General features: G+C 42.5%; 1 protein-coding gene across 1 annotated transcript in view; it reads left to right on the forward strand.

The window, feature by feature from the left end:
• Positions 1 to 20,817, forward strand: part of LOC126363426 (otoferlin-like) — a 609,055-nt gene that overhangs the window by 453,070 nt on the left and 135,168 nt on the right. The window lies entirely within an intron of this gene.

Here is a 20,817-nt window from a genome sequence, read left to right on the forward strand (position 1 = left end):
TTTAAATTTACGTTGAAGGGTTTTAATTAACCCCAATAAAGGCGAAAATACTCCCGATTTTTTTTTCCAAAACCGTCCGTAGCTCCTCTTTATCTTCTTCTTTGATGCCCCATATTCCAGTTATCTCCCTAATTCTCGTTTCAGTATTTTTGTAGTCTTCTGAATCGCCTCTTGTTCCTCCTCATGCCTACACAATCAGCATCCTCCCTTCTTCTGTGTCTACATCACTGACCTCAATAGAAGAATTCAGACAGTTTGATGCGATCTACACCTGAGTTGCTTGTACTTCAGATCATATTATCATAAATTCCCATTTTCTCAGAATATTTTCACTACGTCCCAAGTCCAAGAAAGTCTCGTGTTCTCACATAAAGTCCATTCTAAATACTGGCATTACGCTTACAAACAAGTTTGAAAACACACAGAATTTTTTTTTCTGTGTTTGTCACTGACAAACTCCAACCTAGCCTGATGAGTCACCTCTGTACTATTTCCTGCTGTCGTCCCTTAAACTTCAATTTTCTGTAACAGTAACACGGGGCAGCCCTGTTCCAGCAATCAACAGTTCAAAGCTTCTTCTGAGATCGCTGAAAGCTGACTCTCACAGTCACTTTTATTGAAATAATAACTCACAGCAAATGATAACAGCCAAAGAATTGCAGAATAAAGGTTTATCAAAATTCTTGACCACGGTTTCGGTATGTCTAAATATACCTTCATCAGAAATAAAATACACTAAAATCACATCCTGCATTGGATATACATAAAACAATTTACCAAAGGCTTCGTCAGTAGTTAAAACATCATCTACATTTATACAACATAATTATGGACAGAGGGTTGATGGGAAACCAGCATAGCATAATTACCTCGCCCCTCATGATGCTATGCTGTGTTCGAATCAACCCTCTGTCCATAATTATGTTGTAAAATGGAGATGATGTTTTAACTACTGCCGGCTGAGGTGGCCGAGTGGTTCTAGGCGCTACAGTCTGGAACCGTGCGACCGCTACGGTCGCAGGCAGGTTCGAATCCTGCCTCGGGCACTGATGTATGTGGTGTCCTTAGATTAGTTAGGTTTAAGTAGTTCTAAGTTCTAGGGGACTGATGACCTCAGTAGTTAAATCCCATAGTGCTCAGAGCCATTTGAAACGCTTTTTTAACCATTGACGACGCCTTTGGCACAATTGTTTTATGTATCTCCACTGCAGGATGTGATTTTAGTGTATTTTACTTCTGATGAAGGTATATTTAGATACACCGAAACCGCGGTCAAGAATTTTAATAAATCTTTATCCTGCAACTGTTTAGCTGTTATCATTTACCGTGAAGGATTTCAAGATTTGCTTTTTCAGCCATTTTTAAAATCTTGAAGTAATAATGGTCTGATGCAGGTTCTGCATTCCCTCCCTCTCTTTAGCCGGCGGCTGTGGCCGAGCGGTTCTAGGCTCTTCAGTCGCAGGTTCGAATTCTGCCTCGGGCATGGATGTGTGAGACGTCCTTAGGTTAGTTAGGTTTAAATAGTTCTAAGCCTAGGGGACTGATGACCTCAGACGTTAAGTCCCTTAGTGCTTAGAGCCATTTGAACAATTTTGATCCTCACTCTCTTTCTCTCCTAATAATTCATCTATAGTATGATCATTTCCCAGTCCGTACATGATCCCGACCTCAAAACTATCGACAACTGCACGTTGTACCCTCGTCGCCATGGTATTTTCCCGGCATTGTTGACTTGCGTTTCCTGAAGATTAGGAGACCCAATCTCAACAGCCTCCGCCCTTTGCCTCTTCCACCATGTCCATCAACTTAATTCTGCCTTATTACTCCCATTTCCCTTGAAAGCACTGCAGGTATTTATATTAGGTTGATTTAGTGATTATGGCCTGCTCGCACGAGATCGACTATGCCCATTCTCCTATCAAGGTATGGCATCTGTGGTGATGCGGTGCACCGCTCATTATCTCTCAGTCATGCGCCGGTATTACTTTTGCTATTGATGCACTATAACTCTTGTAGCAAGGACTTAGGGGTCTCTTCCCTGTCTGTGTGTTTGTTGATAGTGTGGTGATAACCTCATACAGCACAACCGCGTCAGTTCTGCCAGACTGAAGGGTGTGTTTAAATCTTGATTCTTACGTGACATCTATTCACATTACTTTACAGGCTGCGTATTTCGAAGCTCACAAAATTCCACGGCATCATTATTTCTTCTTTCACCATAGCTTGTGCCTCCACACACCAGCTGCATGACAGAAACGCATCTCTGAATTCTTGATACCTTTTACAACTTGAGGCTACCTTTCGCATTCTTCCTGCAATTTCTCCTTCTAAATAACTGCAGACCTATTCAAATTTGTGGCGTAAGGGGAATATGGGAGGCAGTGAGAAGCGTAATTGTTCAGTCCTAGCATTCGTGTTCTTCTCTCTCAACATCTGCAATTTCCTGATTATAAAGAAGTGCATATAGTCGAAGGGTTCTTCTTCCTATGACTTGGTTGCGCTACTGGTCCCAGAATGCAGATCGGTTTGTGAGACGCCTAGAAACGTAATCCACTCTAACCTTTGATGAATCAAAGACTAAGCTGGCTCTGCCCCAGCTGCATAATCTACACATGACTGTGGGTTGGAATTCAGTTCAGCCGTAGTGCATGCTGCCCCTAACACATACGCGTCCGTCGCTTGGAGATCTCCTTGTTCTGCTGTTATAAATTCGTCCTGTTGCTTATGCCTTTGATTAATGGTTTCTTGCTGTTCCTTGAATCGTAATAACTCCTTTATTGCTTCCGGTTTCACTATCGGGACTGAACATTTAGCCACTGAAGCTTCATGAAAATTATCTTCTGCCTCTGTCAGCTCACGATTGCTGATCTCCATCTGTTTCGTGGCCTGACATAATCGTTGTTCGATTTCTTCTGATTTCTTTTTCTTTTGGTACTGCTTCTACTCCCTCTATTCTTTCGTCAACTTTTTTCACACGTCTGTCTCGCTTCTTTTATTTATGCTTTAGATAATTAATTTGCTGCTACATGACAGGATGTTATTCCAATTGAGACCCGGTTTCAATTAATCTTGTCTCTTGCCTCTTTAATATTGCATTGGTCTCTTCATTGCAAATTTCTTTTTCTCTAATATTACCTTCGTCTCTTTATTTATACTTCTTGTTTTTTTATCTGCAGTTCCTACCTCTTAATGTACTCATTAGTTGCTTTCTAAATTTGCTGCAAGAGCACTGCTAGATCATTCTCTTCTCTTTCTCCCCTTTCAATAGGTGCAGCCACTTGGCTGGCTCACTTGAGATTCAACAGCTGCCATGTTGCCTGGTCTCTACGTATAGATGTACTGCTTCTGTCTCTACATTCTGTACTGCCGTGTCAGCACCTTCATTACCTGCGTTCCCGGCCATTGCTAATTCTTCTTCACTGTTCTCTGATATTTCGCTCCTTCCCCCTACAACCTGACCTAATACTTCAGCAATTGTCAAATCTTCTACTCGATTTCTGCTTCTGATTGAACCAGTCCAACAACCCTTTCCATTATTACATGGTTCCCACTCTAACTTCACGTCTTTATCCGCTGCCAAGTCTGACATTAATTCCGTCCCTAATCTGTCGCAGGACCTGCCTATTGTCCTATGAAGCACACTGTTGGAATCACGCCCTTGCATGTCTAAGAACGCCGAAACAATCTGGGTAGACGAAATACACTAGCTGAAATAAAATCAAAATTAGTAAAAGAACTGCGCTTGTCCATTTTATAACGTGAAGAACAGTTTCCCCAGCAGCTTGCCTGTAAAATTCTTACTTATGCCAATTAAATCGGCAGTTCTGGCAAAATAATCTTGGTAATGACTAACGTTTGCTTGCCTATAAAATTTCTAAACACGTTTCGAAAGAGCCTGCAATTCTCATTAAAAATACCCTGGCAGGGATTCACCATTTCTGTTAGTATGCCCTCTCGAGTTGCACGTAACTTAATGTTCGTATCAGTTCGTGACATGCTTCAAGGGCCCCCATGAACTTTAGGGGACTGATGACCACATATGTTAAGTCCCATAGTGCTCAGAGCCATGAATTTTGGCACTCACTAAGTCTGTGGGCATTAAGGAAACGCTACTAAGATGTTACTTGGCTTTCAGTATACAATTAATAGAGGGCGGAACGCTAAGTTGTTGAAGTATCATATTAACATCAGTTTCTAGTAACTTAGGTAACTATTCAACCAGTAAATGGTTTTATTAATTAAGATGAAATATAAAATTCAGGTCACCACAAGCGGCTCATAGGGCTTGAAACACATTTCGTCATGTTCGATCTTTCATGGAAGAGAAAATAAGATTACACCAGTGCCGAATTACCCTGAAAAAACTGTGAAATATGACATGTAATTCGGAATAAGGAGGCCAAACTATGGTTGAATTTATACCCCCGGGATCGGTGTGGAGCGGCGGTGAGGTGGGTGGAATGCTGTGGCCTGTTGTGGGTTTGTGAACCACTGAGGGCTACTGCGGGACGAAGCCTCTCCGTCGTTTCTAGGTCCCAAGTTTAATACATACATACATTGTATTGTATTGTATATTAACCGGAGACCTAGAAACGACGGAGAGGCTCCGTCCCCGCCGCAGCCGCAGTGATCCACAACCTCACAACAGGCTTCAGCAGTCCACTTCACCCCTCTGCAGCCCCACATCGAACCCAGGTTTATTGTGCGGTTCGGCCCCCGGTGGACCCTCCCAGGGAGCGTCTCACACCAGACGAGGTTAACACATATGTTTGCGTGGTAGAGTAAGGGTAGTGTACGCGTATGTGGAGAACTTGTTTGCGCAGCAATCGCCGACATAGTGTAGCTGAGGCGGAATAAGGGGAACCAGCCCGCATTCACCGAGGCAGATGGGAAACCGCCTAAAACCGCCGGGCGGATTCGTGCCGGGGACCAGGCGCTCCTTCCCGCTCCGGAAAGCCGTGCGTTAGACCGTTAGGCTAACCGGGGGGAGGGGGGGCTACATACATACATGGTTGAATTAAAACAAACGGAACAAGTGCCATAAGACCTCTCATCATGTGATAGCTGGAAGCACATATAATTCGGACCGGCCAGTGAGTGAGTATTAGATTCTAACTGATTTAACAAAAGTCAAGACTAACCTACCAGCTACATGCTCGAGTTTTTCACCACAGACATGTTATTGTTTACCGAATCCAATGTTGACTATACTGCAATTTCACTATCTCTCCCAAATCTGCACTCGAGGTTACGCGTAGCACAGAGTCCTTACCATGGCTGAATCTGCGCTAGCTGTAAGAAATGACGTATGCGACAGTGAATTGTGATTGTGGCTGGTCAGCAAGCATCATGTGGAGGTCACTTGTTAATAATGTCAGGCTTCGCACATCGTTGGCATGGCCGGATGTAATCGGCAGTTCTTACCAGTAAAAGCGGCTAACTGTGACTCACTGGTAATATCATGCAAGAAATGCCTGAACATGAAGTGTTCATGTCAAGTGTCGATTCTTTAAAAGACCGAGTCGAGGATGTGCGCCAGTCAGAGGCCAAGTGTGAAGTCATGTAAAACGAACCTCTGGCTCTTCTTGTAGCCTCAGAGCACGGCATCGTTCCTGTCCCGAGCACCAACAGTTAGGTGACTCCTGAATATAAGAAGGGTAAAAGAACAGACCCACAAAATACAGACTAATATCCTTGATTTAGGTTTGTTGCCGAATCCTTGAAAATATTCTCAGTTCAAAAATAATAAACTTTTTTGAGACTGAGAAGCTTATGTCCACGAATCAGTTAAGTTTTTGAAAGCATCGCTCGTGCGAAACTCAGTTTTCCCTTTTCTCACGTGATATACTGCGAACTGTGAATAAAGGGACAGGCTGGTTCCATATTTCTAGATTTCCGGAAAGCATTTAACACATGCCCCATTGCAGGCTGGTAACGAAGTTCAGAGAAGACTTCTTACGTAATAGAACGCAGTATGTAGTCCTCGAAGGCGGGTTTTCACCAGAGACAAGCGTAGCGTCAGTCGTGCCCCAGGGGAGTGTGATAGGACCGCTGTTGTCCGAAATATACATAAATGATTTGGTGGACAGAATGGGCAGCAGTCTTGTGCTGTTTGCTGATGATGCTGTGGTGCACGGTAAGGTGTCGAAGTTGACTGACTATAGGAAGGCACAAGACGATTTAGAGAAAATTTCTAGTCGGTGTGACGAATGGCAGCTAGCTCTAAATGTGGAAAAATGTAAGTTAATGCGAATGCGTAGGAAGAACAAACCTATAATGCTCGCATACATTATTACCAGTGTCTTGCTTGACACTGTCAAGTCGTATAAATATCTGTGCGTAACGTTGCAAAGCGATATGAAATTGAACGAACATGTGAGAACTGTGGTAGGGAAGACGAATGGTTGACTTCGGTTTATTGGAAGAATTTTAGGAAAGTGAGGTTCACATGTAAAGGAGGCCGCATTTAGGACGCTGGTGTGACCAATTTCCGAATGCTGCTCGAGTGTTTGCGATCCGTACCCGGTCGGATTGAAGGAAGACATCGAAGCAGTTCCGAGGCGGGCTGCTATATTTGTTACCAGTAGGTACGAACAACACATAAGTGTTACGTAGACGCTACAGGTACTTAAATGGGAATCCCTGGAGGAACACTACTGAGAAAATTTAGAGTTCCGGTAGCTGTAGCTGACTCCCGAACGATTCCAACTACGTCAACTTACACTGCCCGTAAGAACCGTGTAGATAAGATATGATAAATTAGGGCTTCTACGGAGGCGTACAGACAGTCGTTTGTCCCTCGCTCTATTTGCGAGTGGAACAAGGGAGGAAATGACTGGTAGTGGTACATAGTACTCTCCTTCACGCACCGTACGGTGGATTGCGGAGTATCTACAGGATGTTTAAAAAATGACCGGTATATTTGAAACGGCGATAAAAACTAAACGAGCAGCGATACAAATACACCGTTTGTTGCAATATGCTTGGAACAACAGTACATTTTCAGGCAGACAAACTTTCGAAATTACAGTAGTTACAATTGTCAACAACAGATGGCGCTGCGGTCTGGGAAACTCTATAGTACGATATTTTCCACATATCCACCATGCGTAGAAATAATATGGCGTAGTCTCTGAATGAAATTACCCGAAACCTTTGACAACGTGTCTGGCGGAATGGCTTCACATGCAGATGAGATGTACTGCTTCAGCTGTTCAATTGTTTCTGGATTCTGGCGGTACACCTGGTCTTTCAAGTGTCCCCACAGAAAGAAGTCACAGGGGTTCATGTCTGGCGAATAGGGAGGCCAATCCACGCCGCCTCCTGTATGTTTCGGATAGCCCAAAGCAATCACACGATCGTCGGAATATTCATTCAGGAAATTAAAGACGTCGGCCGTGCGATGTGGCCGGGCACCATTTTGCATAAACGGCGAGGTGTTCGCAGTGTCGTCCAAGGCAGTTTGTACCGCCACAAATTCACGAAGAATGTCCAGATAGCGTGATGCAGTAATCGTTTCGGATCTGAAAAATGGGCCAATGATTCCTCTGGAAGAAATGGCGGCCCAGACCAGTACTCTTTGAGGATGCAGGGACGATGGGACTGCAACATGGGGCTTTTCGGTTCCCCATATGCGCCAGTTCTGTTTACTGACGAAGCCGTCCAGGTAAAAATAAGCTTCGTCAGTAAACCAAATGCTGCCCACATGCATATCGCCGTCATCAATCCTGTGCACTATATCGTTAGCGAATGTCTCTCGTGCAGCAATGGTAGCGGCGCTGAGGGGTTGCCGCATTTGAATTTTGTATGGATAGAGGTGTAAACTCTGGCGCATGAGACGATATGTGGAAGTTGGCGTCATTTGGACCGCAGCTACAACACAGCGAACGGAAACCCGAGGTCGCTGTTGGATCACCTGCTGCACTAGCTGCGCGTTGCCCTCTGTGGTTGCCATACGCGGTCGCCCTACCTTTCCAGCACGTTCATCTGTCACGTTCCCAGTACGTTGAAATTTTTCAAACAGATCCTTTATTGTATCGCTTTTCGGTCCTTTGGTTACATTAAACCTCCGTTGAAAACTTCGTCTTGTTGCAACAACACTGTGTTCTAGGCGGTGGAGTTCCAACACCAGAAAAATCCTCTGTTCTAAGGAATAAACCATGTTGTCCACAGCACACTTGCACGTTGTGAACAGCACACGCTTACAGCAGAAAGACGACGTACAGAATGGCGCGCCCACAGGCTGCGTTGTCTTCTGTATCTTTCACATCACTTGCAGCGCCATCTGTTGTTGAAAATTGTAACTACTGTAATTTCGAAAGTTTGTCCGCCTGAAAATGTACTGTTGTCCAAAGCATATTGCAACAAACGGTGTATTTCTATCGCTGCTCGTTTAGTTTTTATTGCCGTTTCAAATATACTGGTCATTTTTGAAACACCCTGTATGTAGATGTAGGCAGACGTCAAACATAGTTCCCAAACAAAATCTCCCTAACAATTTTGTGATATCACTCATGTGCGACTACCAAAGAAGTGCCAATAAGGCACGCTCGTACAAATGGGCAGATGCATACCAAAAATATTCCACTACTCCATTTACATACCCTGACATAATCACGTTTTATCTTCCCCACACGAAAGCGAGCTAAAACAAAACATGTAGCTCCAAGTGGCATCCCGTTTTCATAAGGCTGGGAATGATTTTATCTCGGCCGAGAGCTCTATTTCCTTCATTCTTCGTTCATAAAAGCTTTTACGAGACTGCGACAACTGGCGCCAGGCTGCCAGCCGTATCTCATTTAAGACCCCGTTGTGCGTATCTCGTGGTCGGCGCTCCATTGCACCCTACTGTATTCCAAACGCTAACGCCTGAGTGCGGCGATTGGACCCGTCGTTGAGGTCCTCACAGAGCCAGCAAAACCAGACCGTGACTCCCTCTTCGCACGGGGCTACCCATCTGTCTTGCGGGCCCCTCGCCGGATAGTCCTCCCAGGAGGGTACCGCAACTCTCCGTTTATTCCAGAGCAAGAAACGAACAGGATTTTGCCCAGTTCCCAGTTCTCAGTAAATTATGTAAGTTAAAGGCAGAAAGAAAAAGCTAAATTAATATCCCACTACTTGGATTTATTGGACACTCATTGTGAGATACTGTAAAATAAACAGCTTAGTATATAAATTAACACGAAAACTCGCAATTATTGTTTAGTATCATATTACATGGGAGGGGGAGGAGCTGTCAAGTGGATCGATACCTCCCACTATTGCACGAGAAACGTAATTTAATAATTCATTAGCATTCATAGCATTTAATATAGATTTAGTAAAGTTCATAATTTACATGAAGTGTAGGATATGTCACTTCTACAATTTATTTAGCGATAGTTCTGTGTTCCTCAGTTCGATCAGTATAACAATCGTATTACTTAAGTCATTCGTGTCCAAATTGGGCCGAGTATTTACTACCATAAAAAAATTATGCTTGCCTAAATCACATATTTACACATCTGTGGACACACTAGGACGTGACACACTTCGTCAACAGGGTACAGGCTCTCGTAGAATCACGATTAAAAGGTGAATTTTCTCATACCTCTAATTTCATGCGACCTCTAATTTCTCACCGCCGGCCGCGGTGGTCTCGCGGTTCTAAGCGCGCAGTCCGGAACCGTGCGACTGCTACGGTCGCAGGTTCGAATCCTGCCTCGGGCATGGATGTGTGTGATGTCCTTAGGTTAGTTAGGTTTAAGTAGTTCTACGTTCTAGGGGACTAATGACCACAGCAGTTGAGTCCCATAGTGCTCAGAGCCATTTGCCAACTTCTCTCCTGTTATCACGGCCGTTTCTACCATTAGGCAAGACTAGACGGCCGCCTAAGGTGGTAAAAATTTACTGGCGGCAGAAGAAAGGGGAAGAGCCAGTTCTTTTAGACAAGCACAATATCCATGTGCCACCGGGAATCGAACCCGGCCTCATCTCGTACGAATGGTGAGAGGGCAATTGCTTGAACCACTTTGTCACTGGGGGGCTAATAAATGTTGCAGAGCTCTCAATTTAAAATGAAAACAAAGCACCTTTTATTTATTTAACCGCAAGAAAGTGGGTGCTGGGAAAGGTGAGGTTTATTCCTCATTCTACAAATATTTCAATTAAAACAGAAATGAAATAATGCTAAAATTATCCAGATGACGTAGGTTGATGGTTTGGCATGTCTCCCATCAGTATAGCATAATTTTTAAATTCAAGGAAAAATTCCTTCACATCAGAAAATAGTTCCGCATTCATATTAGTCCATTTCCTTGCAGGTAAATAAAATAAGTAATTGGTGCCAAATTTGGTTCTACTGGTATATTCAGCTGAGTTTTAGCGTATAATGTTCAGTACATTATCCCAATTTCAGTTATTTGGAACAATTCAAAAACTGTGGCCAAAAAATGAGAACTAGAGGACATTCGTTGTCCTCAAACGGTTTTAAAGGAATTTAAAAAAAGCACTCCGTCTTCAGGCCACAAGTGGCCCAACGGCACCATCCGACCGCCGTATCATCCTCAGATGAGGATGCGGAGAGGAGGGGCATGTGGTCAGCACACCACTCTCCCAGTCGCTGTGATGGTTTTCCATGACCGGAGCCGCTACTGTTCGGTCGAGTAGCTCCTCAATTGGTATCACGAGGCTGAGTGCACCCCGAAAAATGGCAACAGTGCATGGCGGCCCGGATGATCACCCATCCAAGTGCCGGCCACGCGCAACATTGCTTAACTTTGGTGATCTGACGGGAACTGGAGTATCCACTGTGGCAAGGCCTTTGCCCAAAGGAATTGAGAGCAAAGCACGAAAACTGAGAACTGTACCCAGAAACTGAGAACATTTGGTCCCTTAGGCAAATGGTTAAAGGTATAACAGGAGAGTTGCATTGTTGTGCCGTTGGATGTGGTTGAGGGAGGATGGGGGGAGGGAGTAGTGGGGTGTCCGATAGTAGATAACAGAGATGGCGACATTTTTCAGTTCTCACCTTGAACGGCAAAACACCTATCAATGGTCCTGCCTGTTTCTGAGCACAGCGTCTGAGCAGGAGCGCCCCTCCGCAAGACACGAGAGGATGAGGAGGAGGATCTTAGTGTTTAACGTCCCGTCGACAACGAGGTCATTAGAGACGGAGCGCAAGCTCGGGTGAGGGAAGGATGGGGAAGGAAATCGGCCGTGCCCTTTCAAAGGAACCATCCCGGCATTTGCCTGAAGCGATTTAGGAAAATCACGGAAAACCTAAATCAGGATGGCCGGAGACGGGATTGAACCGTCGTCCTCCCGAATGCGAGTCCAGTGTGCTAACCACTGCGCCATCTCACTCGGTCGAAAGACACGAGTCAACGGAGCCTGCAAGGTCCGGTTGTCTCCAGCTACACAGTGCTGGTGGCTGCCTCCACGGGCCAGCGTGGTGCTGCCTTGCCGTGCGAGATCAAAGGCGCGCCACCGCTTGACTCACTACACACACAAAAGCGCCGAAACGTCGACCTGCCCTCCGACGGCGAGCCGAGCGGCAGCGTCATAAGAGCAGCCCGCATCCGAGACTCAAAGCGCATTCACGTCACTTGAGTTCGGGAGGAACGGTCGCGGTCGGAGGTCAATATTGCCTCTTCCTCTGCCATTCAACGTTCCGAAGCATTTACTCTCTTTTTTTCTCCGTCCGTCAACTCAGCGGCTGTCTCGTTACCCGCTGAAATGAAATGTCGTGTGACGACGGCCTCCCGTCGGGTAGACCGTTCGCCTGGTGCAAGTCTTTCGATTTGACGCCACTTCGGCGATTTGCGCGTCGATGGGGATGAAATGATGATGATTAGTACAACACAACACCTAGTCCCTGAATGGAGAAAATCTCCGACCCAGCCGGGAATCGAACCCGGGCACTTTGGATTGACAGTCTGTCGCGCTGACCACTCAGCTACCGGGGCGGACGTTACCCACTTATACACCGTCTAAGAAGATAAAATGGTGGTGTTGAAAGGACCTCCCACTGATACTGCAACCACTCAGTTCGTGCCAAAGTTAGCGATAGTTTCAGTAGCATCCGTTCATTCTCCTGGACGTCAAGGCTGCTAACTCCGTTTCCGACAATCCTCATCATTCAGCAATGTGTAACAGTACGACCAAACGATTTTCGATACCTTGTTATAATTAGTCGCCTACGTGTGTAAAAAAAAAAAAAAATATATTAACTCTAACCTATTTTGTCCTGGCGTATCAACCATCATCATTTACTTGCGCAACGAATATATAAAGGAAAGTGTATTTTAAAGTACGAATATCTAAAACTATATGTCATTAGTATAAGTGTAACGGTCACAAGCAGAAAGCAAAGTTCCCAGGTTTGATAAACACTTAAAACATATTACGAGAGATAATCCATGAATACCTAAGCTTCATAAAATTTTTACCGATGCCCACAGGTCAGTCCAACTGCACAAAAACACTTTTGGCAACACAAAAACAAATCTTTTACAGCTCTGGACCAGCCAAATACTACAATCGTAAGGCCAAAACGAGGCATATTCCTCGATTTTTACCTGAACATACTTTGTGAGATGGGATTATAAACAAAAATTCTGTGCATCCGTTATCCTAACAACCCTCATGATTGCCCATGACACGGTGAGCTAATTTAGAACCGGGGCCAATTTCGGTTGGCAGCCAGTGAAGACACACAACGTAAAATAAAAGGTAAAGTACATATATAATTTCAATAACAACAAATTACAATGAAACATATTTCCTAATCTAAACGTTATCTCTATGTATGTTTTCAGAACAACAAAAGAAAAAAAACCACTGAAGCTGTCACAACTGTGGTAAACGTGTTTGACTGCTAAGACAATAATTTGTGTACTTGCAAATAGGCGAGCCCATCCGTAATTCATTAATATTACTATTGTCACCAGGCTTCTATTTCGGTTGACTAATTACAGCAGTATTCCTAGTGCTGCGAGTGACGTCTGTACCATTCCACTGAGTGTTCCCTACAGATAGTCTGCTGGAGTGTTTGATGAGACGTTCGTTTGCGTGTGCTAACGATATACCTGTATTTGATCATTCGGCGGTGGGGGAACTTGGATGCGTCTTTTAGTTGTAAAAGGTTACTGAATAATGATAAACATTTCTTTTTTTATTTCTCATTCTTGCCTTATGAATAATGTAGGTTAAGTGGAACACAGATTTGCGCAATCGGTTTTAAAAAATGGCTCCAGCTTAAAATTTACCTGTAGCAGTGACAACGGCACATACAGCCAACAGCTGCCAACACTTTGGTTTTCGTTCCATTCTCACCATCATTTCGATCTACTCCGTATTGCTCCCCATCACCTTCGTTCATTTATTACAACATCACACCAAACAGGCAGTCATATCATTACACAAGTGAACGTGGATCTGTTCTGACCAGCATTCACTACTCCCTCCTGACCGTACAAGAACAACTCGTAAAGAAAAATGCTCTTGTATTTCTGTGGGAGAGGAATGTGGAGACACTGCCATCCTGGTCGTCAGACCTCAACAACGGAAACAGTGAAGTAAATAACATGTTCCGGTGTTGACTCATGACTATAAAAGTCTGTACGTGTAGGTGAAATAATTTCAAGTTCGTTTTTACACAGTTTTGCGATCTCTAATTTTTGTCCTGTTGATCGACATCGAAACACGAATTTGTTGATCAGCGCCACATTCAATATCTGTTACTAGGATTTAGTGCTCTTCTGCTGACGGTTACTGCGTGAATTCACGATGCCGTCTTCGATTCTTGCTAATTTTTAAAGATGTCAGCTGATTTGTACGTGTGCTACTGATCAATTTAGTAACTTATATTTACTGGTAACCACTACCTGGTTAGTGAATTTAGGAAGTGTGTTTATTGTTAATCAATCATATGAAACTTTATCTATTGTAGTAATGTTTAGCTTCTGGATGCTAAGATAATATCGTAGTGGATGTGCTGCTCTTTCAAGTATTACAAATTATCTAGATCAACTGCTTTAATGTCATACTGGCTTTTGGCATTCTAAATTTTTTAGTTCTGATAAAAATGTTATCATTTTTTTTGAGACATCACCCTTCTGACCGGTACCAACCTCTCCAGCTGAGAGTAGCACTTGCAACCTACGTCCTCAATTATTTGCTGGATTTATTTGACTGTCATTAAAGCTTTATAACAAGATCCGAAGTGTTGTAAATATTTGGCACCGGAATGAGAGATACAGTACGTCTCTTTCCAATAAAGTGTAGCTGTTTGAGAGGACGTTGTTAAGGGTACACATTCACAGTCACATCTGATGGTTCGATTAGTTTGTTTACTCTGACAGCTGGCAAGAGTGCAACAATAGTTGCAATGAAGAGCAAGAAAATTTTCTTTTTGGAAAAGATTTTTAGTTCTATTTTGAATAAACCTGTACCTCCCAACATACCACAGCGAAACCATAGACTTGTATTAAGGCAACTGTTAGGCTTTCATAACCATCTTACAGAGACAGCGCACTAAAATTATAATGAGTAAAATTTATATTTGTAAGACCATAATATGGTAGGCGCTCTGTAAAAAAATTAACTGACGGAAAAAATCGCAACACCAAACAATTATGATGTAACGTATTAATAACTTTACGGCGTATCTCATCGAGCCATGTACATTATCTCGCATTTCTAGCTGCTTCTCTCACACAAATAATGACAAAAATTCAGAAATTCAGGGTCACCACCATCCCAAGCTCTTCCTAACCATTTAGAAAAAAACAGAGCTGGAAAATTATTAGTTTAATTACTTTAATAATTTAGTTACAAGTATGCAAATTTCTTTAAGTAGCCAGAAGATAGCACTCCATGTAATGCATGAGCAACTTGATTAATTCAGGATTGGAAATCGTAGTAAGTGGGTAAGATCAACACCACAGAATGTATCTTTCACGTCGATTATTTATTGTATCGAAGTATTTGGTTGCACATCCTAACTACCGGTAACTGGTGTCTGACTAGAAATATTTAAGTAAGAATTACGTGAGAATGTAACAGAGCACAATTTAACTACATCAAGAAGAAACACAGAAAAAAGGGTGGGAGACATTGATACTATCATCTGCTTTGCATACGATAAACATATTACGATAAATAATAATACGACAAAAATATCTCAGTGAGATTCGCATACTATTCTATGCATGTACCATTCTGAACAGAGGTTTAACCAATGCACGAGGTTTTGCGATAATTATTCAACATACTAACTGCGTCTGCTGCTTGCAAACGGCCGAACTAGAGCACGTGGTGCATTCGGAACCAAACCGTTGTGCTGCTTTGTAGAAAGCTCACGAAAGAACAGATATTCTTACAGAAATTATAGCTCATTAAACAAGCAAACTGATAAAATAAAGCCTATTAGGGTGCCGTGGTGGACCAGAAGGGTCACTGATTACCAAACATGTGGAACAAAATCGGGACAGAAAGACAAAAGCAACTTCCAGAAAATATAAGATTAAAAATAATTAAAAATCATACTCGTTTCGACACAGTATTACACTCACGTACGGTTGGAGAGATCCTAACCAGCTTTTCCTAATCAGATTTACCGTTTGAAATTCTACTTCATCGTTACTTCCACACTTTTAACTCAAACAACCAAAAATCGCCTATTTAAAGCAATATAATTATGGCACATTCGGAAAAATAACTCGCTTCACACGCTTCAGTTAAGCTGAAGTTCCTAAGTATTTCAACAGTTACACATAACAAAGTCCTCACTCAACCTGCTTCCTATCACATGAAACCCTCCTTAAGAACTACGGTCCGTACTCAACAAGCGTTCACCGAAGAGTGCCGCTTTCTCTTTCGAGATTACCTAGCTCCCCATGCAGCTTGTTAGGATCACTTCAACCGTACGTGAGTGTAATACTGTGTCGAAGGGAGTAGGATTTTTAGTGATTTTTAATCTTATATTTTGTGGAAGTTGCTCCGTCACCAACTTCACACACAAAAACAGCCTTCGACACAGCTTTCAACACAGCCTTCGACTAAGATGGGTAAACCTCTCTGTTCCGGTATTGGAAAGCTAAGTTGGTCATCCTGTGCTCTCCTTAGAACGAGAAGCTACATCGTCTGATCCCAGCACACGATGACCAACTCAGCGATTCCTACAAAACAAAACCGTAAACCCACATTACAACACACATATAATATTCAACAGGCCTTATCTCAGTGCTCAGTCTTTCTGGAAGAGTTCATGAACTGAGCTAAAATCAGGTAGTAAAGTAAATAAATTGTACCGAATTCGACAAGCGTCTTATGAAACGACTTCACAGAGACGTTACAATGAATGTAGAGTAATGCAACTGCTCAGATTGCTGCTGCATATGCCGTACGATGCTCCAAAGCCACACACCGAAAACGATGACTTTCCTCCTCGATAGTGCCACGTGGCCGTCTGGAGCCCGGTCTTCTTGAGACCGTACGTTCTCGTGAACACCGCCGGCAGCAATCATGTACGGTGGCTACATACCTGCCAAGAGTCTCTGCGTCTTTGTCTTTTTAAAGGCATTCTTGACTAATATCAATTCGTCATGTCTCATCCCAAAGGTAACTAACGCCAACAACAGCTAAAGCACGTATTTAAGGCAAACCTGAATTTCATCCCCGTAGTGGCGTTACCGGCGTCGCTCTTATGCGACTGGGACGAAATTTAAATAGGCATCATCTCTCAGACGTATAAACACGCCGACCAACATTCGTTTATGTCTCACAACTCTTTCCTGGTGTTGCGATTTTTTGGTCGGTACATTTATAAGTGTGGCACTCTGGTAATTACTTCTTATATAATTTGAAAATGGACTGAAATCGGTTATAAATAAGTACAGCTGTGTAATTACACGACGATGTTTGTTCAGTACATAAAAGCTGTAGACCACCTCTTATACAAACATCTGCAAATCATTTCTTAAAAGACATCATAGTCGCTGTTGGTTCAAATGGCTCTGAGCTCTATGGGACTTAACATCTATGGTCATCAGTCCCCTAGAACTTAGAACTACTTAAACCTAACTAACCTAAGGGCAACACACAACACCCAGCCATCATTAGGCAGAGAAAATCCTTGACCCCGCCGGGAATCGAACCCGGGAACCCGTGAGCGGGAAGCGAGAACGCTACCGCACGACCACGAGATGCGGGCTAGTCGCTGTTGACTGTATAAAATATGTATTATTTCTATTGTAATTTCAGCCTTATGGCCATTTTCAAGTAACACTGCAAAAGTTACCTAAACACAAAAATACAAAAGTGAAGCACAGGGCCTATATACATAATTAAGCAAACATTGTAGCTCAACTATAAAAACTGGAAAGGAATGTACATTACTTACATTCTGTCAGAATGTAAAACCACCTTACGTGAGTACATGTCGTCGTCAAAATGCAGCCTTTTGACTGTGAGAGTCTCACAAGATCGGATGAGTACGACACTTACTACATCGTAATAATATTATAACATAATAGAGGATAATACATGTGTTATCTATTAATAAGCTCTAACATGAGAAATTAATCTCCAAATCAGTTTACTAAGTATATATACTTCCTTCTTTTGACTTTAAAGAGAAAGCTTTAAATCATAAATGAGGAACATCGAAGTGTATGATGTTTCTCGTAGCATAGATATCTGCACAATCACACAGTCTCCTGTTGCAGATTTAACTGTGAATACAGAATACAATCTAAACGTAAGCCGTAAGGCATCAAACTCTAATCAAATTGGCGATTGTGTCTCAAGTAAGTCAATGTTATAGCGAGGGCACTGCATTGGAAATGTAACTTGTCATGTTCTGAAGCAAGCAGCCGGGATGTGGTCCCGTGCTGAAGACGCGTTAATTACCTAAGCCTCTGAAGCTCTGAGTTACGCTGCGCCCTCAGGCGGTTTGGCTTCGGCTGGCGCCACTGCCAAACTCTGTGGCACTCTCGCGTCTCCGAAACGGCGCTGTTGTTCTGCTCTACGTTAAAGAGAACTCACGATCGCTCTCATACACAGAAAACACCCAATCAAAACAGCTCCATTATCAATTTTACCTTCCATAACTTTCATTACAATTCCTTTAAAAATGTTGATTATTTGTAAATACTAATGCAGCTCTACATCAAATGGCTCTGAGCACTATGGGACTAAACAGCTATGGTCATCAGTCCCCTAGAACTTAGAACTACTTAAACCTAACTAACCTAAGGACATCACACAACACCCAGTCATCACGAGGCAGAGAAAATCCCTACATCAAATGACTTACCCTTATCTGCTGTATTTTGAAACCACGAAACTGTTAATATTATTTTCTGTCGGGATACCAAAGTCTATAAAATATTTAAATATAACATAAGTAAATAATCGTATTTCGTGGATACGCAAATAATTTTCAGTCAAATATTAACTAACAGTTGCGAGGCAAGTGAAGCACGCCTCTTATGATTTAAAATAATGAATTGATGGTAGTTTATCTTGTGTGGAGGAATTAGACAAAGTGAGTCACATAATGGTCAGTGATTTCTGGGGCATAAGAGATGTGTCAGAATCTATAATCAAGAGGATCAGCAATATCTGTGGAGAAAATAAATTCTGCAGAAAGATTGACAAACAAGTCAATAAAATTAATACACTGATGAATAAATGAATCAAATGTAAACGAATGTATCAGTACGCTTGAAGCAAGTCAGCAAGTAAATCGTGCTCATTTGTCGATTACATAACGCCAAGAAAAGAAAAAGTAATAGAGCTGCGAGGCGGCGAGATTATTTACTGTCATCACCTTCTGCTGGTGAGAATTTACCTTCTGCCTAAATGAAAGACTGAAATTTATAAAATTGTACATGGCAAGGCGAGACACAGCTTGGAAAGGGTACAAAAATATTACTGAGGCATTTCATAATGGTCAATTAGCAACATAGTTGCAAAAAGCCGAAGTAATGCGTATTAAGCGGATAAGAAGACACATGAAGCACATTTTGAAGTACCTGAGTCGGGAAACGAGCAATAGTATTTTTAGATCTCAGGAAAGCCTATAAAAGAAGGCGGTATGTAACAAATCGTTTAAGACAAAAACAGGTGACATTAATTAATCTGTTTTTTGGGTTTTGAGCTCCGTGGCAGTGGATTATTTTACTTGAAGATATACAGCAACCGGACACATTTTATGTATTTTTATTCACCCAAATGCCTGTTTGGGGCGTTACCCGTTTTCACTGGGCGTCATACATATTTAAATCTTCATTAGCACATCATTAACACGCCGACTGTATTTTGAATGCTGCAGTTGCCTTTGTGTTCTGCTTGTTATTGCTCCTGTTTCCCACATTTATAAGCGTGGCACAAACACGTTTTCTTTGTCTGATTCAGAAAATCAACGCAGTATTTTGCCGTGTTGCTAACTGACACATCCGTTTACGTCGGAGAAACGAGTCCCCTGCAGCTTTGGAAGCGCTGGAAATTCAACGTAATAACAATCCTAACTTTTGACATCAAAGGTCATACATTCATACGTCTCTTCATTTGGGATTCGGCAGATAGCGACTTATTTACTTCAGTGCACTCCTTCTGACTCTAATATGCCCATCAGTGGCTCTAGCACTGACTGAGATTCAGTTTTGCGCCTTTGGTCTGTTCCATCATTGGACTCCAGTAATCAAGTTTTTCTTCAGGGCAATTCGCACGTTATTATTAAAATGACATCAAAAAATCTCCCAGTGACAAATTGGGCTATAGCGTAACGACAACATGTAAATGACGGCACAGTTCATTTTGTGAATAAGTCTACTTATACTGCCTTCTATGAGCTACAGATCACAATGATTGTTTCGTGAATATTAAGAAACATGACGATTATCATGTAGTTACACGTAAATAATCTAAATTCACAGAAATCACGAACAATATTACTAATCAATTATATGTACGTATTAGCGCCTTACCAAATGCACCGTCCTAAAAGAAACTGCTTCTACTTCAAATTATAACATACCTTCAAACTCGACTTACTGTCGTGAAAGGAGTCCCCGTTTTGTTTAGTTACGATAGACCAGCTTTAGTTTCTAAATAGAAATTTCCAATTTTTTAAGAACGACGATTTTATTCGCTTGTTTTTGATACGCTGTTGCGAAAATATTTTCTTATTGCATATGTCCACAGACTCTGAAAGCTTCGTTTGTTTCGTTACCTCTCTTTCGAGTGGTATTATTGCATCATCCATCTCTTCATTTCTCATCTCTGCAGATCTGCTACATCCAGCACTCTTAATGTATCGCTTAACGTTAATATAAGTCCCTCCTGTAATTCATCCATCTACTGCGTCTACCAATATCAAGTTGTAAATTCATTGCCACTTTAGCATACCCGAAGAACATGTCTCACTTCCTTTGTCACTTCTTCTCTCCACTACTTACTCGTTTCTCAAAGATATGTTTTCGTAATTTCGAAGTGATCTGAGCATGTCAAGTCCTCTGTTTCGCAAAACGTAACGTTAGCGCCCCCGCCTCCCTCCCCGTAGTTGTTGGTAGCCAAAACTGAACGAAGGCAAAAATCAACTTACGGAGAGCCATGTATGTAGCGTTCAACGATTTTGAAAGTAATATTCTATCTACCGACTTAAGCTCTGTTAGCTCAGTAAACAGATCGAAGCCATCCGTCCAGGCAATGAAGAGGAGGATGCCACACAAAAGGCAGAAATACTGAACCTCTTTTTCAAAAACTGCTTGTCAGAGGAAGATATAGCACTGCAGTTCCTTCTTTAAATCGTCGTACAAGAACGAAGTGACG

Source organism: Schistocerca gregaria, chromosome 1 (genome assembly GCF_023897955.1).
Source record: "Schistocerca gregaria isolate iqSchGreg1 chromosome 1, iqSchGreg1.2, whole genome shotgun sequence".
NCBI classification, from domain to species: Eukaryota; Metazoa; Arthropoda; class Insecta; order Orthoptera; family Acrididae; genus Schistocerca; species Schistocerca gregaria.